Genomic DNA, 27,035 nt, shown 5'->3' with positions numbered 1-27,035 from the left:
TTTGAGCAAGCATACGTCTAGGGATTTGGTTACGTCTCTCTGCATCAGCGCCATGAAACCTACGGGTGTACGTGCGCTCTACAAATGAGTATTAACATAACATAACATGCTACTAGCTGAAAAGCACTTTGATGCCTCATCAGGGATACCAAAAGACACACAATTGATGGACGGAATCCAGAACAAATCAAAACATTCACTCCCAGTCAAGAGATCTGGGTTAAATCCATCATTCCTTTGCTCACCACTCCACCTAGTTTAGACCTGGTCCTAGGCAAACTATTCCCTCACTCTCAATGCCGGTGTTTGCCCTGAGGTAATTGCTGATTTTATTTTAAGGGGAGCCTCCCCCATACTCCAACTCCCCTTCCCACCATGCACACGGAAATTTTGCCACCTACAACTGCAGCTCTGTAAAATTAGGCACTGCAGTGCAGGCAGCAAAATGCCTGTCGGCAATAATAAAGTGGCACAAAGTCCTTATACCGTCCTGGACTTCACTGTTCCACCTGATTTGTGGCCTCTTGTCATTGGAGCTAGTTTATTCATCCGAATTGTGGCCATCTTGGCCAAGCATCAATGCCTGAACTAATTGGCCCTCCTTTATGTTTACAGGTATGTGCATATGTGGTACCTGTATAGAGCCAACCTAGCCCAAAGGTAGAGGAGTGCTGTGCATTGTCAAAAGATAGTAGACAATTAATAAGCAATTTAAGGGATAGCTGGGGTCTGATAAGGTAGGTTGGCTGATGTAATGTTCTTTAAAGAGGTACATTTCAGTTCCTCCTTAAATTGAAGCAGTATTGAGGTAGTCCAGATACATACAGGCATTTAGTTTCAGATCATGTGTATTTAAATAGAGAAAATCTATTTTCTATTTTCTTTTTTTTGCCACAAACTCCACACTGGAATTTGTAAATTGGTAAAGTTCTAAATCTTGTGACACATTCTTTTTGAGACATTTTTTTGTGGCAATATCTTCATGCCAGTGTAATCTGGACTTTCAGAAGGGATTTTGCAATACCATAATATTAAATGGGTTGTCCAGAAACCTGAAGTGGTGTATTCTGCTTGGGAGAGCCTCTCTTCTGAATAGTGATGCTGGGTATGCAGATGAGGGACTGCCAGCTTCCTCTGGGGCATGACAAAGTGCATAGTTCTCTTCCAAAAATAACAGTACTACAACAACAACTGCAAATAAAATACAACACATACATATAACGACGAGTGACCACTCTGTAAATAAGTCTTATAAATAACACCATCGCAGATGAAAGTAGGTAATATCAAGCATAATCAATGTGTGGTACACATGGATCACTGTCAAAATATAGAAACCGAAAATATTGTGATACTGAAATATTGTATCAAAAATTTTGATCACAAGAATATTGTTTTCCTATACTTATAATAGTAAGTAAGAACATATCAAAAACAAAATATCGCTTTACACTAATATAAAAAAATATTCAAAATATTGTGTATATATATATATATCATATAGTTAAAATTAATTATATATATTTACATTTTCTAATGTTGTTTAACCATGCCAATATAAGAAAAAAAATATATATACACATATAAAAAATCTAACAAATAAACTGCAATTTTTAATAAATATTTCTAATTTAATTATACATAAAACAATAAATAAGAATATGTTTTACTAAAAATATGTTAAACATAATATACGTTTTCATGTATAAAAACATCAAATTAAGTACATAAACACATAGGGGTCGATTCCGATTCGGGAAAAAATGGTCCGAATAGCCCTACGGAGCCTTTTTCCCGTACGACTAGTACCCTGCAACGTCCCCCGTATGTGCGACGAAGTACGATTCGTAACAGGAGCTGCACTCCGTACGAATCGTACAGAGACCGTACGAATCAAACCCCCGTACGAATCTCCCTCGGAACCCGCTGTACGTGACATCCGTACGGTTCGCGGCTGGTTTCCCTGACCCAGCAAGTACGATTTGTCTCGGGTACGCACCGTACTACGCTTTTTTTACGGGAGCCGAAAACGTCCGGAGGAGCAGAGTTCGCCTCGAAACAGGTACGGAACGGCCCCCAGGGTACGGTGTGTACACCCCATGATCGCAGGGGTACGGTGCGTACCCCTGCGATCATGGGGTGTACGCACCGTACCCCGAGATCATGGGGTGTACCCACCGTACGCCATGTTCGCTGGGCGTACGGTGTGTACACCCTGCGATCACGGGGTATGGTGCGTACACCCCATGATCGCAGGGGTACAGTGCGTACCCCTGCGATCATGGGGTGTACGGACCGTACGGTGTGTATGTGATTGTGTGCTTTTCCGTACGAATCAGCCTTACCTGACGTGGACCGTATGAATCGCGTTCTCATACCCCGGTCCGGATCGTACTCGTCGGGTTGCACGGCATGTTTACGATTCATATGGAGAGGGCTCCGGATACGAATCGTACGGACGTTTTTTTTTCAGGATCAGAATCGACCCCATAATAATAAGAAATATGTAAACATAACAAAAAAAATATTTAACTCAAGGAAAAATAAATGCACTATTCCCACTCCAGCGTGTGTGACAGTAGGGAAAGCGTAGGACTCAGGAGGGGTAAAATGCACTCTTCCTACTCCAGTGTGTGCAACAGTAGGGAAAGCAGAGGACTCAGGAGGGTTAACATTTACTATTCCCACTCCACTGTGTGCAACAGTAGAGCAAGTGTTGGATTCATGAGGGCTAAAGTTTACCATCTCCACTCCAGTCTGTGCAACAGTAGGGAAAGTGTTGCACTCAGGAGGGGTGACATTTACTATTTCCATTCCAGTAGGTCACAGCAGGGAAAGCGTTGGCCCCAGGATGGGTTCAATTTACTATTCCCACTCCAGTCTGTGCAACAGTGGAGAAAGCGTTGGACTCAGGAAGGGTAAAACAAACATTCCTACTCCACTCAGTGCAACAGTAGGGACAGTGTTGGACACCAATGGGGTACAATTTACTGTCCCCACTCCAGTGTGTGCAACAGCAGGGAAAGAGTAGGACTCAGGTGGGGTTAACATTTACTAATCCCAGTCCAGAGTGCTCTACAGTAGGGAATTTATGTTAGATTAAGGAACTTCCTCTATGGAACACACTTGCTGTATTATCACAATATTAGCTGTAAATGTAACCAACATTGGATTTTATCTTCTATTGAAATATTAATTACTTGATGATATTAACTTTTGATGCTGATACTTATAAGATAAATACTAAAGGAATTGAAAACAAACCTTTTACTACATACTTTTATTATTGACTGTTCTAGAAATCAATAATAATAAATCACATTATTGGGTTGATGTAGATGTTTGCTCCTTTTATCTCTCATTGTTGATTAACAAAGGTCTATATGACCACTGGTGGGGGTTATTCAGTGACTACACCTGAAGATGATTAAAATATAGAAAACTCTGCTCCATCAAAGAGTTGTGAAAGGATGATTTACGTCACAGGGGAAAAGGAGCTAAAATAATGTGCCCAAGTTTAGAATTGCCCATGTCACTTAAGTCCAAAGCCCGAACTAGAAGACTGACGGAGCCTGTGGTTTCGAAGGCATATCAATAGGGTTATGCAAAAACAACAGTTGATGGACAGAATGCAGAAAAATGTCATACATTCACCCCAGTACAGAGATCTGGGCCTAAATCCATTGTTTTTTTGCTCACCATGCCATTCCAGTTTGAATACAGTCATATGCAAATCAGTCTTGACCCTGTACCCCATGGGAACAGTCCAGCCTGAACTGCGAAGCCAGGTCCTCCTTGGACTGGAAACAAGCATTCTAGGACCGGTTTCGGGCTTTCAGCCCCCATCAGCCAGGATAGCTTGATTCCAGTGGCATGGAGAGCACGGGACTTACGTCTGAGCATACCCGTCCCACTCGGGGTGACAAATGCAAAAACAACAGTTGATGGACAGAATGCAGAACAATGTCATACATTCACCCCAGGGAAGACATGGCTTGGCAGTTCGGGCTGGACTGTTCCCATTCAGGGCACAGGGCCAGACTGATTTGCATATGGCCATGTCTGAACTGGGGTGGTGGAGTGAGCTAAAGAATGATGATGGATTAAACCCAGATCAGGTGACTGGGGGTGAGTGTTTGATTTGCTAAAGCGCTCCGTCCATCATCTAGCGCTATACAAACCCGCAAATAAAAATAAATAAATCCCCTTTAGTATCGCTTTGTTCGCCCTAAATTGGCAGGGTATGCCCAGAAGTGGGTCCCTTGCTCACTCTGTCACTGGTTTCAAGATAGCCTGGCTGATGAGGGTTATGAACCTGAAACCAGTCCCAGGATGCTTGTTTCCGGTCCAGGGAAGACATGGCTTGGCAGTTCGGGCTGGACTGCCAATTTGCACATGGCCGTGTCTGAACTGGGGTAGTGGAGTGAGCTAAAGAATGATGATGGATTAAAACCAGATCAGTTGACTGGGGGTGAGTGTTTGATTTTCTCAAGGGCTCTGTCCATCATCCCCTTTGGTATGAATAGGGTTATGCGTCACATATATTTGAATTAAGAGTTTTCAGTGTTTTGAAGTCATGTGTTTGGCATTTAGCATTAGCCATCTTTAAGTACTTGATGTTGAGCTGTTGAAGTTGCTATTGGACTCGGAGTAGTCCAAGATCCCTGGATAATTCATAAATAATAAGTTGCGGTGTTTTTTCTCTGCTATGGTTTGTGGTACAACTTCATGAGGTACCATTGACAGCATATTAGAGCTAGGGACTGTAACTATAGGTTGTGATTGTACTAATATTGATTGGCGTTAGTGGAACCTAGTGCACAAAGAGGAAACTATATCAGTCATGGTGATTTTTGCTGGTCGAGGTTTCATTTGTGTGTGTGTCAAAGAAAACTAGAGAGTGTTGAAACTTTATTTCTGATTTGTCTCTGGTCTGAATGAACTAGTTTGAATTCTTTAGTGTAGCAGAAAAACTTTATTTGTTTATTGTGCTGGTTTAAACTTGTAGAATTTTGTGTACAAGAAAACTTTAAAGGAGGGTGAGTCACGGCAAGCAGTGAAGATTTATGCCAGAGTGTAGTTTGCTGGGATAGGTCAGTTGGTGTAAAGAGCTGCGCAGAGATTGGTTGACGAGTCATCAAGTACTAAACTGTGATAGGTTTATAAAAAGAGGATTGTGTCAGGACTGGAAAAAATATTGACGTATACAGAATTGCTAATTTAAATAAAAACTTGAACATTTTTCAATTGGCAATTGTTTGTGTATCGTTGAAATTTTTGCAAACAATAAATGTTTTAAAGCCCTTAGAGATTTGATGAGGAAATCCCTGTTTGGGAGGGTGAAGAGGCACCATGGGACAGTCATGCCAGGTCATTATATGGCGACAAATGTATGGCTTCATACCCAAGTGGCATGAGATCACTTAAAAGGAAGGACTGTTCATCTTTCCACTATATGGTACTTTTAATTTAAAAATTATTAAACATTAAAGGGAGAAATGATATGAACTGAAGCCCCCTCCTAGGACTACACAGTATGGAGCATTAAATGATTAGGAGCGTGCAGGTCATGCCAAAGAGAAAGAAAGGTACCAGAATAGATCCAAGAGAGCAGTGCAAAATTACGCAGATGCCCAATAGGATGAAGAACAACAAAGATAGAGTGTAGTCGAGGGGGCTAGAATGTACTCAGCGATAGCAGCAGAAAAGACTATAAACAACCAAAAGCAGGGAAATGATGATGAGGAAGCTGCAAGAAAAGTTGAAACTGATAACGAATCAGGATTTGACATTTTAGATGCCTTTTTATACACACATCGTCCGCCATATGTGGCTCGCACAACAAGTACAGATGGTGTAACAACTACTAGCGTTACGTTGGCTACAGCCCCTGTTGATCCAAATATATCTCAGATTTAGCGACCACATCCAGTACTTCCATTTGCAACTGTTGAATAGCTCTAGGCGTTACTGCTTCTATGGTGACTGTTCCTGCACCAATGTCACAAGTTGGATCAGCTCAGACATTAGCAGTGCCTGTTGCGAGTGCACCAATAAATATTGTTCTGAATCCTACTGTTCCAGGTGCTGTTGGAGGATGAGCCACAACTGGGTTCATCCCAATGTCACAAAATTCCAAGATTTATGCACGGACCCCACCACAAAATGTCTAATCATTAAGAGAAGAGAGAAGGATTGTCTTTACAACACCTATTGCACCGGGAGAGACAGGACCTTTGATGTTGGGATTTTTTCCGCCATGGTTTGATGAAACCCCAGAAAATAAAAGAATGGGAGAAACAGCTAGACCATTTCCTAGCCAGGAAAGAGTAAGGCCTCTAGTCGATGTTTAGACATTTCACTTTTGAATCAATATCAGGAAAATGAATTAATATGTTTGAGTAAAGAAATCCCAATAAAGCAGCTGTCACTCAGAAATAATTTACTGAGCGGGTAGGAAAATTCAAGGTCGACCTCTGTGTTACCTTTACAGAAAAGTTTCAGGGCCCAGTTAGGTGATGAAGCTATTGTGACAATGCAGTATTCAGGAATGAGATTACACATTGAAGAGTTGGTGAAGCTGATCCACAAGTGGAGCAATTTTGCCAGGTTAGAGAGCAAGTGGGATGAGAAACAGGGACAGGAAAAAAAGCAGTCAGATGCTACAGAAGCAAATGGTACGACACCACAAGTATTTTCCAAAAATAAGAGAGAATCCTGCTGAGTGGTATACACACAATTTCAAAGGTTTTGGGGACAGACTTGAATACCTTCTTTAAAATTTGGTACTGAGTCATTTATGGGTTGAATGTAAGATAGCTGTTCAATGGCCATGTCCTGAGCGTCCAAGCACTACAGATATTTGTGCACCTTTACCTGCGATGATGACAAAGTATGACGAGATGCTTACTTTTTTGAAAGGAAGAGTTCCAGTGAGGGATATTGATTGTTTAAAGATCAATAGAACTACTCAAGAAGCTAAGGAATCAGTGCGTGCTTATTATGAATGATTGCTGTAGGTGTTTAAACAGCATAGCAGACAAGAAAATCCTGGAAATTGAGATATGAGGAGTTATGTGTTGCAGATAATTCTTTGGTTACAACTAGGGGTGGGCGGAATTTGCGTAGTCGTGCTACGCAAAGCTCGGTGAAACAGTAAAAAATCTCTGCGAGCACGCAGAGTTCCACGAACACGCGGAATTGCTTGTTCCGCTCGTTTGCAATGCTTTTTTTACCTTGTTTGCGTGCTCGGGGGAAAATATCTCATGAGCACGCATTTTGAAAGCGCAAACAAGCAAAAAATGCCGCGAATCGCAGAATTTTTGGCAATTCCGCGGAACGCGAAATTACCCAAATTCCGCAAGCGGAATGGAATTTACCATCCAGGCCTAGTTACAACCAGAAATTAGCATGCACATGCAACAAAATGTGATTTTTTTTTGGCAGACATAACGCCGTAGATGAGATTCTGAGGTATGCAAAATACTGTAGTGAATAGCAAGGAATACAGAATAAGATATTTAAAGATACATTTATGTTGGCTCAGACAAAATTGTCTGAAAGAGGATTCCAGAATCAATCGCATGTAGAGAATGTTGATGGAATGCAAGGTGTTGGGTTTTAAGTTGTAGGTCAAATTGCACAAGGTGAAGCTGGTGTTCCACAGGGTAGAGGTCGAGGCAGTCTGGTTGACATTGCAACACTGAAGAAATTGACAGGGGTAAATCAAATGTAAATGCAAAATGTTCACATTCAGTGTCCGGTCCAGTGAACGGAGATATCAACGCAGTCACATGTTCCTATGATGCAGGTCCCACAAGCTCCTATGGGCCCACCGAATATAGCCGATCCCAGATTCAGTATGAATCAAGCACCAAGAGCAAATTCAAATCCTTATCAAAATCAGAACCCATTTCAACAGTTCCTCATGTCGTAGAATGAGAAGCTCGATTCTTACAATTCCCAATGAGGATACCTGCTGGGGGACAACGACTGCATACTTTGTGCAGTCTTAGAGGTGGACTAAAGTGAACCATTTGTAGAAGGAGAGGTTAATGGTCCCCTAGTTTAAGTTCTCATCAACATAGGAGGCACCCGTTCCACTGATAGAACAGAAGAAGCCCCAGACCTACCCCTCTCGGAAAAGAAGATCCAAGTTGTAGGTGTCACTAATAAACAAATAGCTAATCCTGTTTCCATAAAAGGAGCTGTAAAAATAGGTTCATTTGAGCAGGGTCACCAATTTGTGGTGTATGATTTAAGTTCTGTAAATCTGTTGAGAAGAGATTGTTTGTGCAAGTTAAATTGCAACATTGACTGCACAGAGGAAGGTGTTGATTTTTAAACACACGATGAAGATGTTGAATAAAAAATTTAGAAACAGCTGTATGATTATATCCTGTAAAAAAAGAGGATATACCCACCCGAGTTACGAGATATTGTAAAATCAGAAGTATGAGATTTTTCAGGGGATGACATTAGACTAATCAAAGCTGTAATACCAGTCTGAATCGCAATAAACCAAATGGAGTTTTTCAGAGAACACCAGCATATAAACTAACACCCAATACTGTGGCTGGTATAACTCCAGAGACTGGAAAGATGCTGAAATAAGGGATTTTGAAAGAAATTGTTGGAAGTCTTTGCGATTCACAGATCCTGGGTTTACAGAAGCCCAGTTATAAGTATCAAATTGTACAGAAACTTCACAAAATGAAAAATATAGCTGCCCAAGTTCTGTGGCACTGAATCCAGCAACAATACTATTTCAGAGTCCCTGCACTGCAGAGTGGTTTATCATTGTGGATCTCTGCCAGGCCTTTTCTCTATCCTGTTGCATGAGGATAGTCAATTATTGTTCTCATTTGTATTTAGAGATAGTTTTGCCATGGTGCGAGTTCCGGAGCAGCACACAAAGATTCCGTTGAACTTTAATCAGGTCTTGAAAAAGAATATTGAGACTTTTCAGATGCCTTTCAATTCAGTTATCGTGCAATATTTTGACTTACTTGTGGCATCAAGTACAAAATTAGCTTGTAAACAGGACACAATTGCTCTTTTAAATCATTTAACTAAGAACGGACACAAGGGGGTCCATTAGGATGGCGGGCGGATTGCCCCCGCCAGGCTGGCGGTAGCCACCGCCAGCCTGGCGGGGGCAATCCGCCCGCCATCCTTCCCTGTATTCCCCCCCGCCATATTAGAATGGCGGGGGGACCACGGTGGAGCAAAACACCGCCACCCACTTTTCCGCCCCGGTCGCATTGCGGCCGGGGCGGAAAATGATTAATATGGTGGCGGTGTCAAGCAGACACCACCAGCCATATTATGATAGGCATTTTGACAAGCCTTTCCGTAGCGGCAATGCCGCCACGGAAAGGAAGGCGGTCTTCACTCTGGGGGCCCGGCCCCCAGAGTGAAGGTGGGTAGGGGCATGCACACGGGGGTACCTGTGATACCCCCCCACATTTGCAAATACAAAGCGGCAGGCACCGCGCGGTGCCTGCCGCATTGTTTACGTAAATGCTGCAAAGCAATTTTTGTATTGTGGCGGGCGGTGCAGATGGCTCCGCACGCCACAATACTGAAAATACAGGATGTGGCCGCCACTGTGGCGGGCACATCCTAATGCCCCCCACGGGACCCCCGCCCTTATGGCGGGCGGTCCCGTTTACCGATGGGATGGCGGGCGGGCAAATTCCGCCTGCCATCCTAATGGACCCCAAGGTGTCCTGAGCAAATTACAATACTGTCAATATATTTAGGACAACTCATTGAGAAGGTGGCACAAGAGAGAATCAAGACAATCCTGACGATGAACCTGCTCACAACCCAGACAGAAGTTCCTGGGAATGGTCGGATATTGCAGACAGTGGATCTCAAACTTTTCCCTAATGGCCAAGCATTTACTGAAGTTTATGCACAAAGGTGTGTCTGATCTGCTTCCATGGGATAACCATTGCTTGAAAGTGTTCGCGTAGAGCTGAGCGAAAGTCTCTGTCATTTCACGGCACAGGAAATGCCTGATTACAATAAAATGTTCATATTGGTTTGCAGTGAGTGAAAAGGCTGTGCTCTCTCAGTGCTTACTCAGTTACATGGAGACTCACTGTGCACCAGATGTACGACCATTCAGTTTTTGCGGGTCACAGTGTGAAATTTTTTGTGACTCACAATTAGCGCAAAACGGAATGTACTTAAGTGTCTAAGAAACATTTATCGATTCCAATAGGGTGCAAATGACCTGCCTCATCAATATTCATGAGTCAGATCGCAATTTGCGACCCATTAGAAATGGAACAATCACAGATGGTGGCCTGCTGAGGACAGCAGATCACAATGTCTGTGTTTGCTTTTTAAATAAAAACAACACTTTTTTTCCAACGCAGCATGTTTTCCTGGAAGGAAAATGGGATGCGTTTAAAAGAAAAAAATTAATAGTTTTTTTTCATGTTTTAAGGTAAGGCAGTGGTCCACTGGACCACTTCGTTGCTTTTAAAATATTTTGGCTACCAAATATAAAGAAAAGGGACCCCTTGGCGTTTGCGACTGGCTTACCACCAATTTGAAATTGGTGGTAACTGCATTTGTTTTGAGACTGCATTTGCAAAACAATTGCACATCACCCTGCAGCTCGCTATTACGCAGGGATGCCCTTAGTACACCCTTTCCTAATAGCAACCAGCAAACTCTATTTTGTGAGTCGATAATAGGCTACTGACTCACAAAATAGGGTTTGTACATGCAACAACCCTGGTTCGCAGTTACAAACATCCTCATTTTCCGTTTGCGACCGCTAAAAATGGTGATACATCTGGACCAAAGACCTGTGGTATATTTTTCCACTACTCTTGACCCTGTTGACACAGGACAGCAATTGGTATCAGTATCGAGAGATGTGAGAGTTAGTAATGGGACATCCCCTCACAGTGATAGTTCCTTACTACATGGAGATTTTGCTCAGATGTACCACAAAGCAGTATTTGACAAACAGCAGACTTACAAAATATGAATAACAAATTCTTGTTGCTGATAATGTGGTACTCAAACAGTACCAAATACTGTATCCAGCTTCATTGTTACTATTGCCTGAAAGTGAAATTGATGGAAATGAAGTTGAACATGACTGCCTTGATGTTACCAATATATGCACCAAGCCAAGATCAGATATTAAAGGTGAACCTTTTGATGAGCCCAATATGTATTTGTTGTGGACTGCCAATATTTAAGAGACAATGAGGGTACTCTGAGAGATATATTTCTTTATATCTCCTACCGTTATAGACACTGTCATGGCATATGAAAATAATTTAACCTGTTTAACATTACCCTTCGAAAAGAAGTTTATTTAACATTAGAAAAAAGAAGAGCTCACATTTTTCATGAGGCAAACAAGGAGGAGAATGTGTTAAAGAATGTTTGGAAGAAAGAGGAAAATGAATACAAGCAGAAAATGATTTGTCCTAAATTAAAATTAGATAGATGACAAAAAAATAAATTATGCGTTTGCAAAAGGAGAAACCAGTTTAGAAAGAAACACATTGGGATTTGTATCTGTGAACATGCATTTGAAGTTTTGAGAGGCCGTGTTCAAATTTTAACAGGAGAAGAAGCAGTTATTCCTGGAGTTTATTTTCTTTAAGGACAAGATGTCTATTTCCAGACACTGACTGGGAGGGTGGTTGCTATTTAGTTGTATTGCTTCCCAAAATATATCATGTAAATAGTATAGATGCTTTGATAATGACTCCATCTCAGAGACACACAATTAGTACCATTAAAATTAGTAGGAGATATTTTTGGAACCATCATACCACCAGTAGAAGTAGTTTTAAATGACAGCGACATTAAAAAGTTATCCTCTCTAGTAGACAAACTGGCTACTAGTACAGCCAGTGATTCACTAGTAGTTTACGCAGAATACGTAGTTTTTAGATTAATGGTTTTACAAGATCATTTAGGTTTAGATATATTGTTTGCAGAGAAAGTTGCAGTTAGTAAAATGGTGAAGGCTCAAAATTGATGCTCATGCATACCCAACCAGAATAAAAAGATTGAAGAATTTGTAAAGAACATTTCTGACCTGAAACCTGAATTAAAACCTTTGAGTGTACTAGGAACCTTAGGCAAGGGAGCTTCTGTTATTAGCAACTGGTTTGTAACCATAGTAGGAAGACTCCATAGAGTCATATTAAAACCTGGATTAATCATTTGTTTAACATGCTTATATGCTTTGTACAAAGGATATAGATGCTATTTAACAAGGAAAAAGATTAAAGAAAGAGAAAGGAAAATGAGAGAAGAAATAGAAATGGAAGAAAGAAAGAATTTGGCGTATAAGAAGTTGAAAGATACGAATACCTTGAAAAATAAATTTGGTGACTCAGCAAGAAAAGAAGATGCATGTTAAAAGATTAATTTGTAAGAAATTGTGATGATTATTCAACCATCAGAGAGGAAAAACTGATGGAGTGAATTTCATTTGGAAATAAAAACGTTTTTATTAAAATGTGCAACAGTATCTGTTTAAATAGCCACATACTAAACACAAATGTTGTAGTAGGTAATCATACTTAGAGGTTATAAGCCTACATGTGAAGTAAATAAGTGCTCATTTAAGCCTGACTACCTATCGATTGCATGCTAACTGAAAATAATGGATTAATATTGAAAAGCCTGTTTTCCATGTTGAGCCATTATTTTTCACAAGATGTTTTCTCTTTTGCTGTAGATGTTGTAACTTTCCAGAAGCCTTCTATTCGTTTATAAGTAGGCATTTATTTGGTATTAGACAACTGACAGTGAGGTTCTCACCAGGAGTGGAGGCAACAGGCAGGATGACTCATGAGAAGAACTGCCTGGACTACAAAATGTGAACAATGTATCTTTTCAAGGACTAACGTCTATAGACTATTGTTCAGTCATGAAAATATTCCCAGATCTTCTTGGATGTTGTGGAAGGAGAAGAGACACTTGTTACCATCTAAAATATTGTGTATTGTTTTTATTAGTGTGTTTTCCTCGAGCAAGAGGAGGGCTTTTTCTGTGTGCATTTCTCACAGAGAAGCGCTTCTTCCTTTGAGATTTTCTCTTAGTGGGATTTTTCACATTTTCTGGATACTCATCTCTGATTTTCTTATACCACTCTACAATTGAGGCTGCTTAGACTTTTCTTTGATTGTTGCTTATTTATAGTTGAGAATAGTTTTCAGCTTTATATGTAAAGGCTTTATGCTTATGCATTGATTCTCTCATCAGTACTCTTTATTGGGCATCTGAACTGATACTTTATTCTAGTTTACTCCAATTTAATTTAGATTAGGGCACTTCCTCTTGGAACACGATTGCTGTATTATCACAATATTACCTGTAATTTTAACCAACATTGTATTTTTCCCTATATTGAAATATCAATTACTAGATCATATTAACTTTTAGTGCTGATGCTTAAAGAATAATACTTATTGAATAAACAATGACATAACAAAAGTATTGAAAATAAAGCCCTTTAACTCACACAAATTCTCTTTATTGACCCTTAATAAAAGGCATTAACCCATGCGGTGCTGATGACGGCTCCCGGTCGTCATGCGTCACGGCGGGCCTGTGCTGATGACGGCCGGGAGCCGTCATGACCACGCCCGCGATCGAAATGTCCAGCACCGGCGCGGAATTCCGGCCGCAGCCAAGGGGTTAATGATTTATCATGTTATTGGATTGATGTACATGTTTGTACCTTTTCATTTCTCCTTGTTGACAAACAAAGACCATAGGTCCAGTGGAGGGTGTTATTTAACCCCTTCGCTGCGGGTGGTAATTCCCCCGCTGTGCTGAGGGGCGGGGGGGCGCGCACAGCGTCCCCATGCTCATGATGAACTCAGCTCGTCATGAGGCACGGCGCTCAGGTGCTCATGACGAGCTGAGCTCATCACAGCTGATCTCGTTCCCGTGGAACGATCAGCACAGCAGGGGAATTATCCCCACGTGTGAGCGTTCCACAGCTCATGACGAGCTCAGCTCATCATGAGCACCGGAGCACTGTGCCTCATGACAGCTCAGCTCGTCATGAGCATGGATGGTGTTAATGATTACACCCAAATATTGAGATTTAGAAAACCCTACTCTGTCAGCAAAGAGGATACTCTATCACCTTTGTGCTCTAAAGGTATTTGTAAAGCCCAACCCTAGGAGCATTGTAGCACTGACAAATGGAGAGCTGGTTCATGATTCTGGAATATTTACAATGAAGCGACTGTTCGAGGGTGGTGAACCCTATCACCTAAAGATACCGTGTTCACTAAAGACTAAAGCTCCTTTTAGTTCGATAAGGGTTAGAAGAAATGACATGTTTGACAGGGAATTGTATTGGCAAGAGGGTAAGGGTCAGTTGTAGGATTTTTTTAGTTTGATGTTGCTGGTTCTCCTATCTGAAACCTTCCCTCAAAGAGGCCTTCTTCATAGCTGTGAAAATCGGCGATGGCTTCTCTGTGCTGTTTTTATCTATTTTGACTGGTCAAGTATCTCTGTTTGATTCAGATGATAACGAATAATGAGTGCAATGTTACATAAAAAGCTATTGATAACGAGAGTTTCTGTTTCAGACTTAAGAACCCTGAGGGGTTAGAAAGCTGCACGCCAGAAGGGAAGGTCTTTGTTTAGCTCTCCATTTCTGATCACGTCATTTCCTGTCCTCAATACTACTCTTGTCTGTGCCTATCTGTGTACAGTGGGTACTGTTTGATCGTGTGTAAGCTAAAATAACGGAGCGCGCTTTGATACAAAATAAATAATTGAGAAATATAAAAAATGTGTGCATGTAAAAAATGCACTGCAACATTTAGACCGTAACAAAACTTGTGTAGCTATTGTGTTGTGTTGAAGACGTCTTTCTACTGAGCGCTAAGGCTCAGATATTTCGTGCAGCCTTCTAACAAGGCAGACTCTGTATGTTCCCCATGACCACTGCAGCTGCCTTTTCTCTCCAATCCTTTTGCAATAAAGCATTTAACTCTTGAGTGGTGTTTACTTCAACTCATTTTACACAATAACTGCACATTTATTAAGAAAGCAGAAAGATACATGCAGACATAAATTCACACTTTAAATACCAAATATCAAACATTTAATCTTTTCTTGAAAGTCAATCATGTAAATATCAGAGAAGCGGCTCAGAACTCAGCCAAGTGTTTCTCAAGAGAATAGATTATTAATCTCAAACCCGCCCTCATAATGAGATATTTGCTATTCATCAATGCGTGTGTTAAAACACTGCTCATTCATAGTCTCTCAGCTTAGCTATTCAATTGCAATAAATTACCACAGTCATAGCAATGGAGCCGATCCCATCTCTGTGAAGGGATTTCTGCCCCCTATCTTTTAACGCACTGGCTCTTGGCCTTTTGACTTCTGTGGGCCCTACTGAATCACTACTGGAAGTAAGACCGTGACCTAAGCAATTTCTCTGAGTAGAACCTCAAAATAATTCCCAATTTATGAGTTTTTTTTATTTAATTCAGAACAAAAAATATACAGAAAGCAACATTTTTATTTTAATGTGAATGTTGGTGCTTTTCAAATTTGGCTTTATTTCTAAAAATAGAAGCATCCTGCTAGATTCTAGTATTTCACTTTGTATTTGCTCCTTATATATTTTCTCTTTTTGTCTGTGCATAGTGGCCCATAGTTTGCTGCCCCAAATCAAGCTAAGAATACCAACCTAACTTTTAGCCGCACATTTTAACTTCTTTAACATTTACAGAGCGTTTGAAACGTTTTGCTTTTTTTGTATACGTAATTAAAATTATATTATTTGATTTTCTAAACAGCCACGGACCCACTGAGTAAACGTCGTGAGCCCCAGAGATCTTAGAGATTTGCAGGCCCCATCACAGTGCTGTTGCATCTCTTTCTAGTGAGAATCAAAATGTGCCCTCTTCCGGGTTCTTGTTTCTTTGATGTCGTCTTTGGAGATGTTCTGATCCTGCCATTTCTTGCTGAACTTTGCATTTTCAGGTATCTGGCTGTAGTTACTGCAAGGAAAACACCAGAATCTAATTATCTATGTTGGCTCATTGTGTTACTTTTTATTTTTTGTGGTGCATGCTAATTTTGTACCACTTAAAATATTATTACGGAGGGGGTTACTGGGTCACGGGATGGGTGGGTGGTGGAGGGGGGCACGGGGGTTAAAGCCACTTGGAGGTCAAACGTTTTTGGAACTAATTAAGAGGAATGGAGACAGTTTTGAAGGAAATGCTAAGATCAAAATAATATACTTTAATGTTAATTTCGGAGCTAGAAACAGGATGGGGAAAATTTATAATGGTTAAGAAAATGAAAATATGTTCTTTTAATGTTTCTGGTCTTAATAATATAAATAAAAGAAAGAGGATTGCAGCAGAAATTCGTTTTTTGAAACCGGATATATTATGTCTTCAAGAAACACACTTACCATGGGAGAAAAGAGCTCTTGCATCTTATTTAGGATATACTTTATTGGTAACATCCCGGCAAACAAATATGATTAGAGGGGTAATGATTTTGATAAAACCAAGGTTGGGTACGCTGGTAAGAAGCCTATCGGATAAATGGGGCAGATCGGTGATAGCTACGCTAAGTATAGGAACTACGTATTTTACAATATGTTCAATTTATGGATCCAATTTGGATGAGGGAGAAATATTCGAATATTTAAATCTCGAATTGGCTAACTGGAGAACTCCTTTAGTACTATGTGGAGATTTTAATATAAACTTGAGTGCAGGCGAATTAGATGCTGGTATAGAGAATTATAAGGGGAAAAAACCTCGGGTCTTTAAAGCTCTATACAATTTAGTGAAGGATCACGCAATGGTTGATGCTTGGTGTAGGAATCATCCTTCTGCTTCAGGATATACTTTTTACTCCTCCCCGCATAAGAAACTAGTCCGTTTGGATTATTTTTTTACTTCAATTAGTTTACAATCTAAAACAAAAATCCAGATATTTCCGAGAGTAACATCGGACCATTCACCATTGCTTATAGAGATTGCTTATATAGGAGAAGTAAAACAGACAAGGAATTTTACATTTGACAGGAAGCTATGTTTAGATTCACAATATAGAGAAGCTATGGTGAAATGGATCACGGAATTTATCCAGAACAATATAGGATCGGCTGATATTGATATAATATGGGATACATGGAAGGCATGTTTCAGAGGAGAAACAATGAGTTATGGCTTTCATGCTCAAAATTTACAACAGGGTAAAATGAGAGATCTTTATGATCAGCTTGCCAAAGCAGAAGAAAAGCTAACCATTGAAATTAAAAAGGGACTTAACACTACAACCAAAATCCATGAATCTGAGGTTCTTATAGCTAAATGTCGAGCAAACATTACAGGAATTTGGTCTCAGGAGATTGCTCGGAAATATTTAGTATATAGGAGACACATGCATGAATATGGGGAAGCTGTAGGTAGAGCCTTGGCATTAAAATTAAAAATGAAAGAATTGTCTCGTCAAATTGCGAGATTAAAAGATAAAAATGGTCTAATCTTTGAAGATCCTCAAAAGATGTTGGAAATATTTCATCAATTTTATACAGAACTATATACGAAACAACCTAATTTAGATATTGATTTGTTTTTGCGGGATGCGACACTTAACAAACTTATTCAATCAGAGAAAGATAAAAGTCCATTGGTGAAAGGGAGCACTTCAATAGAAGCCTCGAATATAAACCCAGTGATGGAACGGTGCGCTCCAGCAGAAGTCTCCGATGGCTCTGAGTCAGAGATCTATGAGACAGGAATATCAATCTCCAGCGAATCCAGCAAATCCAGCGAAGAGAGCGATCCTGGTGAGGATCCTAGGCAGAAGGAACAGGACAAAAAAGTACCTTCACCAATAGATATTGGATCTAAAAATGCTCTAATATACGATAATACACCAACAAAAAAAATGGGGAAAAAAAGAAGTAAACATAAAAAGCACTCAAAAACAATTTACGATGAGACAACAGATCCAGGGAGTAACCCAGAACATACAATAGTGAGAACTAAACTCTCACGTAAAAGCCCTCATCGCAAATTAAACGTTGAAACTGAAAGAAATAAGAATATCTCCGACATCCCGGATAACGATGAGCCGATGAAGCATAGAGAGCCCACACTTAGTGAAGTCCTCGAATCAATAAAAACTTTTCATCAGGACGTAAAGAAGGATAGCCAAAGAAATCATGTCGCTATTCAAAAATTGGAAGGTGCTATCAATAAAGTAGGCAATACATGCCTGGAAATCTCTGATAGAATGTGCTCGGTAGAACTTCGTGCAGAAAACTTGGAATCAGACGTCGGCAAACTACAACTTCAAGCAAAGGAGCACGAGGGAATAATTAAGGACCTAATGATAAAGGTTGAAGACCAAGAAAATAGAGCAAGGAGGAATAATCTTCGATTTCTTGGGATTCCAGAAGGCTCGGAAGGGAGTGATCCAAGAAGTTTCATGACTAATCTACTAAAATCTTCTTTTCCGGAATTCAACTCCTGGGAAATGGATAGAGAAGTATGCCGAGCACACCGCTTTCCACTAACACTACCAAAACGATCAGAGAAATCTCCGCAATATCCCAGAGCACTTTTAGTCAACTTTGGAAACTTTCTGGTACGTGACACAATATATGACCTGGCCAGGCCAACGGCCCAAAGAGAATATAGGGGCTTTAATTTCTGTGTAAGACCAGATTTCGCACATGCAACAGTAGAAAGACGTTGGCGAATGCGACAACTTTTTGCCCCTTTTGAAAAGCTAGGAGCAACGGTCTATCTGCAAAATCCGGCGCGCTTAAAAATAACTTACAAAGGCTCAACGAGGAGCTTTACAAGTGAAATCAAGGCGGAGGCCTATCTTAAGGAGGTCGAAGCAAGAACGAAACAAAATAATGGCAACTGAATAGAAGAGGGAATCTAGTGCAGACAAACTATTACTATTTGATACATGGTTGACATTTTTTTTAGGTTCAAATAGTATCAGGCCAGGGGCAAGCCCAGGCGCACAGAACACACGGCCACCAACAGCTGGGTGAGTCTAAACCCAGGTTGCCTCAAAGGGTGGCAGGAGGGGGGGGCCAAGAGGGTGGGGCAGGGAGGGGGGAAAGGGGGTTGGGTGGTGGGTGTGGAGGGAGGAACTAAAAAAATTGAAGAGAGTTCGTACTGGTACTGGTATTGGTAAAGTGATTTCGAATGAAAGAGTAAATCTGAAACTAAGGATACGTTCCCATTATGTATATTGTGTATGCATTAGTCATATGGACAGGTTGATGGTCTGGCAATATATAAAAACTAGATATGCCAAGCTAAGGATTGGATCTCTCAATATAGGAGGATTAAATGATTGGAAAAAGAGGGGGAAGTTTGAACAATATCTAAATATGATAAACTTAGATTTAATATGTATACAAGAGACTCACTTACCCTGGAGGAAAAAACATTGGTTGAACTTTAAAGGCTATGAATTGCTGTCATGTACATCCCAGACTTCTATGATAAGAGGTGTGGCCATAATTGGCAAAGTGGGGTTAGGGGGGGGCCAAAAGGTGTAAGGCGGATTCACTAGGAAGATGGGCAATTTGTGAAATTAATTTAGGTATCACTATCTGCTCGGTATATGGATCTAACACAGACGAGTCAGAAGTCTTTAGTCACATTGAAAATGAACTAATCGACTGGCATACCCCCATAGTATTATGTGGGGATCTCAACATTTCAGCTAATTTTTCGGACGGTAGCCCATACATAGGCAGGAAGCCAAGGGTGTTTAGAGCAATAACCTCAATGATGCAGTCACATGGCTTAGACGATGTCTGGGGGAATTTATTGATTGGAGATCCAGGGTTTACTTATTTTTCACATCCTTTTAATAAATATTCGAAATTGGATTATTTCATGATCTCGACCACCCTGCTGAAGAGTGTCCAAATAAATAAGCTTCCCAAAATCATGTCAGATCATAATCCCCTAGTCCTAAATATGGTCATCAATAAACCATATAAGGCTCCTAGGCCTTGGACATTTGATAAAAAACTATTAGCAGATATGGATTACATCGCTCATATGAAAACATGGTCCCAGGCCTTTTTTGATGCTAATAGGTATAGTGCATCAATGGGAGGGGTATGGGATAGCTTCAAGGCAGGATTAAGAGGAGAGACCATAAGCTATACTACCAACATATGGAAAAAGATTAACAGGGAAAGGGAAGCATTGATGGGAAAGCTGAGTGAGGCAGAGACACAACACAGACAAGATATAACTGTAGGTGCTCAATCTGTTGAGAGTCTACATAGAGTAAACTCCCTAAAAGCAGAGATTCAGAAACAACTAGCAAGAAAGGCGGCAGCAAATTATCAGGCACAGAGATCACGCCTTTATGAAACCGGTGAGCAAGCTGGCCCTGCGAATTAGACAGGTGGCAAGTAAGAACATAGTGACACAAATTGAATATCAGGGCCAAATATACGATAAATCAGGTGAAATTCTGGAGGTGTTTAGGAAATTCTATCAAGATTTATATCAGGAGGAAGCAGGTGTAGAGGCCCCAAATATAAGTTGGCTAGACATGGGTAGTAAGTTAAAACCGGTCCAGCTAGAACCTCTGGAACAAGATATCACAATGTCAGAGGTATTGGAAGCTCTGCAAGACCTGGCAAGCGGAAAGGCTGCGGGACCAGATGCTATACCGGTAGAGCTATACAAAAGCCTAAGGGAGGAAACAACGCCAATGCTTTTAGATCTATTTAATGGCGTTATGAATACCGGAATAATACCGGAGTCTTGGCAAGAAACTAATATAGTGATCTTTCACAAAAAAGGAAAACCAAAGACCAACCCGGGCACCTATAGACCAATATCATTGATCAACAGTGATAACAAGCTATATGCAAAAATTATGGCCACTCGCATGGGGAGGATTATTGCGTCCTTGGTTTCCCCCTGGCAGCATGGGTTTATCCCAGGAAGGGGAACCACAGATCATATTAGGAGAGCTATCACCTTATTTGACATCGGTGCTGCTAGGGGGGAGGGGGTTGCAATGATCCTCCTCGACGCGGAGAAGGCATTTGATCGCGTCAGATGGAGTTTTCTATGGAAGGTTCTGGAGGCAAGGGGATTTGGTCCTAGATTCTGTCAAGCCATTCAGGCTATGTATTCATCACCTACGGCAAGAATTCAATCAATGGGGGAAAGATCAGATAGGATTAACATAACAAGGGGTACGAGACAGGGTTGCCCATGCTCTCCAATCCTGTTCGCGCTCTACATAGACCCTTTAATCACACAATTAATGAGCAGTGCGGCTATTAAACCAGTAATATCAAATGGTTTTCAGACTAAACTCCTCGCATATGCTGATGACTTAGCAGTCATCACAAAAGACCTAGGGCTAGCTATGAGGGAGGTAGTTAATATAACCGGTCAGTTTGGAGATGTGTCGGGTTACCGACTAAATGTGGACAAAACACAAATATTATGCTCTAAAAAAATAGCCAAGTTGGATGGTAGATACTTAGAATCTGTAGTTTACTTGGGAATAATAATAAATGCAGAACCAGGAAGAATAATAGAAGATAATTATACACCGCTTATCCATTTGATGGAAACAGAATTAAAAAGAATGGATTCATTACAGCTGTCATTGATTGGGAGGGCTAACGTTATAAAAATGACAATGTTTCCCAAGGTGCTTTATAAATTAAGGTCAATCCCATTTAATATTGACGAGAAGATTATAAAAAAGATTGAGGCTATATTTATGAAATTTTTGTGGCAATATGGTAAAATAAAGCGATCAAATAGATATATGTCATTACCACAAGATAGAGGAGGGTTGGGATTGCCAGATATCAAGAGCTATCATTTCGCATGTCACCTCACAGACATGGGTATCCTACTTCATCCGGGGGGCCCAACCCTCAGGCAGGCGGTGATACCATCAATTTTTCAGCTATTGGTGGGAAGTGAAGCCGTAGGGCTCCTATTAAGGAGAACTCAGGGGAGTTACTACAAGGAAATTGGATTTAAAACGCTTGAAGACGTATGGTATATATGGAAAACTGTTAAAAAAATCCTAGATATACCCACTATCCATCAGAGAACACCGCTTTGGAACTCAACACTCTTTCCAAACCTTAGCAGGGATGGAGCGTGGCGTCATTGGGAGAGTCAGGGCATTGTGGAGTTGGGGCAAATAATGATTAGAGATCACTGTAGAACACTTGAAGAACTTACGCAACACTATTCACTACAAGGTTATCAAGAGTTTAAATACTTACAGATTGTCAATAGAATTAAATCAATTAGGCCACGTATCACTTTGCTTGGGACATTTGAATTAATTGAGTACCTGAAGTCGGGGGGCCATAGAATTAAGGACATATATAAAATGTTTAATGATGCATCGATGGATGATATGGGAAAAATGGAAACCGCCTGGTCCAAAAAATTGGGGGATCCCGAAGTAGATCTTGATAAGGCATTAGCTATGGATAAGAGGTTTCTGCGTTCTTCGAATCTCAGGGCCCAACACTACAAAACGCTATTCAATCTATACTATACTCCGGAAAAATTATTCTCTTGGGGGAAAGCGGCAGATAGTAACTGCCCCAGATGTGGAAATGGTCCAGCTGATCTTATACATATGTTCCATGGGTGTGAAAAACTAAAAAGCATTAAAACTGAAATAGTGCGGTTTTTAGAGGGGTTACTTGACGTCAAAATCAACCTATCCCCTACCCTGATAATAATTGGATGTGATGTGAAATTAAATATGCGTACTGAGGCTGAAGCTTTAGTTTTCATCTCTGTAGCAGTCCTTAGGATTTTAATTAGTGCAGCCTGGAAGGATACAGAAGCTCCTACTTTTCAAATGTGGATGTGCAGAATGTTGGGTATACATAACATTGAGGAAGCACTATATGATTTAAAGGGAGCTAAGCTAAGGGATATGGGTAAGCGACTTTGGGCCCCAGTAGCTTTACTGGCACTATAGTTATCTAACCTGTCTATTGTTTATTGTTTACTGTTTACTATTTATTGTTTACTATTCTTTCTGTTCTTTTACTTGATGGCATAATTTTTTGCATCTATTTATGTATTTATGTACGCATTTATGAATATGTATTTACTGGTATGAACTCTCAATAAATAAAAAATAAAAAAAAAAAAACAATCAGAGAAAGATGTGTTAGATCAACCTTTCACAATGGAAGAGCTGGAAAGTGCAATAACAAATATATCTAATGGTAAGGCAGCCGGTCCTGACCTCATCCCAAGTGAGGTTTATAAATGCTTCTTCGATCCTCTAAAGAATCTTATGCTAGAGACATTTAGAAGAGCGCAATTAGGGAAAGCCCCACAATCTTGGGATGATGCCTCGATAATCATTTTCGCTAAAAAAGGGAAACCCCCAGAAGAGCCTGCCTCATACAGACCTATATCATTGTTAAATTGTGATACCAAAATGTATTAAAAAATGTTAGCCAATCGTATCTCTAAGATTATAACACCTTTAGTATCATTAAACCAACATGGCTTCATTCCCAAAAGAGGAACTGTTTAACATATTAATAAAGTGATCACTTTAATTGATATTGCGGAAACTGAGAAGAGAGATTTGGCCCTGATATTACTGGACGCCGAGAAGGCGTTTGATCGCGTAGAATGGGATTATTTATGGGAAGTTATGGATAGAATGGGATTTGGTAATAAATTCTTAACAGCCATTAAGGTACTATACCGGTCACCCAATGCGAGAATTGTAGTTATGGGGCAAAAATCAGATAGTATAATTATCACGAGAGGTACCCGACAGGGATGCCCCTGTTCTCCACTTCTTATTGCGTTGTTTATTAATCCTTTTTTAATTAAGTTACACGAGTCATTATGTATCAAACCATTTATTGTATCCAATATATCTTATTCAATATTTGCATATGCGGATGACATAGCTGTTATTACCGTAGATCCCAGACAAGCAATCATAGAGATTGAACAACTAGCTATTAATTTTGGATATAGCTCGGGCTATAAACTTAATGCTGCAAAAACGCAGGTACTTTGTTCAGACAATCTTCAATATAACGACAACAAGGTAGTCTCAGAAGTAACATATTTAGGAATAACTATAAAATCACATACACGGGAGATAGTGGCAGCTAATTTGACCAAGATAACATCACAAATTAAACAATCATTAGACAGATGGGGGAGACTTCAACTGTCCATAATTGGAAGAGGTAATATTATCAAGATGAATATATTACCTAAAATATTATATATATATCGTAGCATTCCTTTAGAAATTCCTCAAAACTATATAAACAAAATACAAATATTATGTACGAAATTCTTTTGGGCACCCGGGAAAACCAGAAGAGCAATGAAATGGCTAACTTTGCCGGAAGAGAGGGGGGGGCGGGGGATTCCGGACTTTTTGTTTTATTATTATGTATGCTTTTTACAGAGAATGCGAATTCTCTTAACAGGAGACCGAATAGAGGACCCGGCAGAGTCCCCCTCAATATTTTATTTATTATTGGGAGAATATTCAAAGGGTTGTCTATTGAAAGAACTAGAAGGCAATTACTATAAACACACCCGGTTTAAGGTGATTAATGCAGCATATAAAGTATGGAGGAAAGTCAAAAAGTCATTGAAACTAGATAAAATTATTTTTTACACCCCATTTTCAGCAGAGAAAATCCTTCCACCAATATTTAGGGATCAGGTGACTAAAGCATGGAGTTTGCAAGGGATAGCAAGAATTGGAGACCTATATCAGAAGGATGGAACCTTTAAAGCTTTCTCCGAACTAATTAATAAATTTAACATCCAGCATTCTAGCTTCCTTAAGTATCTGCAAATTAGGGATTTCTGTTTAAAGAAAATAACTAATCCGACATCTAATAGCTTAATAGAAGCGATACAACAAAAGAGAAAGATAGGGCAGATATATCAAATACTGCTGGAATACAGACAGGATGACCTGAACAAATATAATATATACTGGCAAAATCAGCTGGAAGACAAGGAACTGAATATTGTAGATACCATTCTTATGATTAAAGATGTCTGTATTTCAGCTAATATGAAAGCACAAGTATATAAAACGGTATTTAGATTATACTACACACCTAAACGAATGTCTTTATGGGGGCCACAATATGATGGAAAATGTTTTAGGTGTGGAGGAGAAGAAGCAGATCTACCTCATATCTTTTATGAATGTTCTAAATTGAGTCCCTTTATCTTAAGTATAGAAAAGTTCATGTTAGAAATTACTCACTATCCTATAAAGATATCACCGGCATTGATGTTATTAGGAAGGACTCAATGTATTAATGAAAATACACACTTGTCTAAATATAAATATTTTTTATTTGTAGCAATGATAGTTGCTAGATTATGTATAGCTACTGAATGGTTACAACCTCAAGCACCTTCTTTTGAATTTTGGAAAAGGAAATTATTGAACATATTTGAATTAGAATGGAACTTATTTGCTTTAAAAGGGACAAGGAAAAAAAGGATTGGAATATTGATATGGGGTGTACTTAAAGATTACCTAGAGAATTAGAAGTTCTTTATGATTAAGCTATGTGTCTTGTAACGAACTAAAAGCCGGGATTTAATTGTTTATTTAAATTGTTACTGTTAATTTTGGCTTTAATTGTCGTGTATCGTATTTTGTGAAATGTATCTGCAATTTTTTCTTTCTTTTCCTGTTTGATCTCCTGTTGGCAATAAAAAAAATAAAAAAAATATATTACTACGGCGGTATTTTGCTCAATTTAATTGGGCTAATTCGACTGCTTTTGGTTCCAAAAATAAATGCTTTCTTTTTGTCTAGATATATTGTATGTGGGGGAGACAGTCATTGATATTGACTGTCGCAGAACAGCAAGTTTGTCACAAAAAGAAAACGGAGGAGAAGAGTTCATCTTCAGTCATATGGTGCAAAATAGCACTTTATAAAAAATGGAAGCCTACCCCCATTTCTTAAACACTAGAAGAAAATGGAAAGTCCACTAAAACAAAGAGGACACTTTCTAACGTGACTAGAGTGAAACGGCAAATACTTGTATTTATAATCATGTAAATAAATAGACCTATAATGATAAACTCGGGGGTCAACTGAGCACATTAAGTGGATTTTTAAAATTTTTCTTGGACTGTACGTCAGTACATGAAAAGAAAGTGCTCCAATGAAGTGCACAGATGATTCAAGTAACAAATGCAAACAAGGAGTGAAGTGAGACAGGCAGAACCCTGGATTCCACTTGAATTGCTTCCTCTACAAGGTATTGGAAAGCATGGCCACAGCTAGATTGCCATTGGCCTTAGTACAGGCAGAGAAACTAGGCCCCCTCAATTCTCAGTCTGTCAGATGCCCCAACACTCCTCAAGCTCCTTCGACAGAGTCTGCATCTGCCATATTGAAACTCACTACTGTTCTCATGCACACAATATTGTACTTCCACTCACTGCATTTCTGAAAGTCAAGGCCATTACCCTAAAAAGCATGTATAAATCCAATAGGTTTGACCCTTGCAAAGTGCATGCATACAAAGACATACCATGCAGGGACCCCACACTCACTGCTGCCCTCACAAAGGCACACTTCTCACACTGCACTCCCATAGGCACATGCCTCACTCTGCATTCACTGAGACAACTTTGAACCAGTAGAACATGTACTCTGCACTCTCAAAAGACAATGTTAATCCTGCATTCAAACATAAATATCCCTCACAATCCACTCATGGTGACTAGCCTGCACTGAGACTAGCACACTGCGCACACACAAGTACACCGATTACTAGTGAGGAACAGAGTTTGGACAGATGGTGGCATAGGAGACAGTTGAGCATCTGGTGCATCTGGCAATTAAAAGCTCTTGAGGTAAGCTACACTGAAGCCTCAATGCCCACTGAGGTTATCTAATTTCCCATAAATCACACTTGGACCAGCAGTGTAGCCTAAGTGAGTCGAATCTTT

This window comes from Lissotriton helveticus, chromosome 2_1 (genome assembly GCF_964261635.1).
Source record: "Lissotriton helveticus chromosome 2_1, aLisHel1.1, whole genome shotgun sequence".
NCBI lineage: Eukaryota > Metazoa > Chordata > Amphibia > Caudata > Salamandridae > Lissotriton > Lissotriton helveticus.
Note: the sequence above shows the minus strand (reverse complement) of the source record.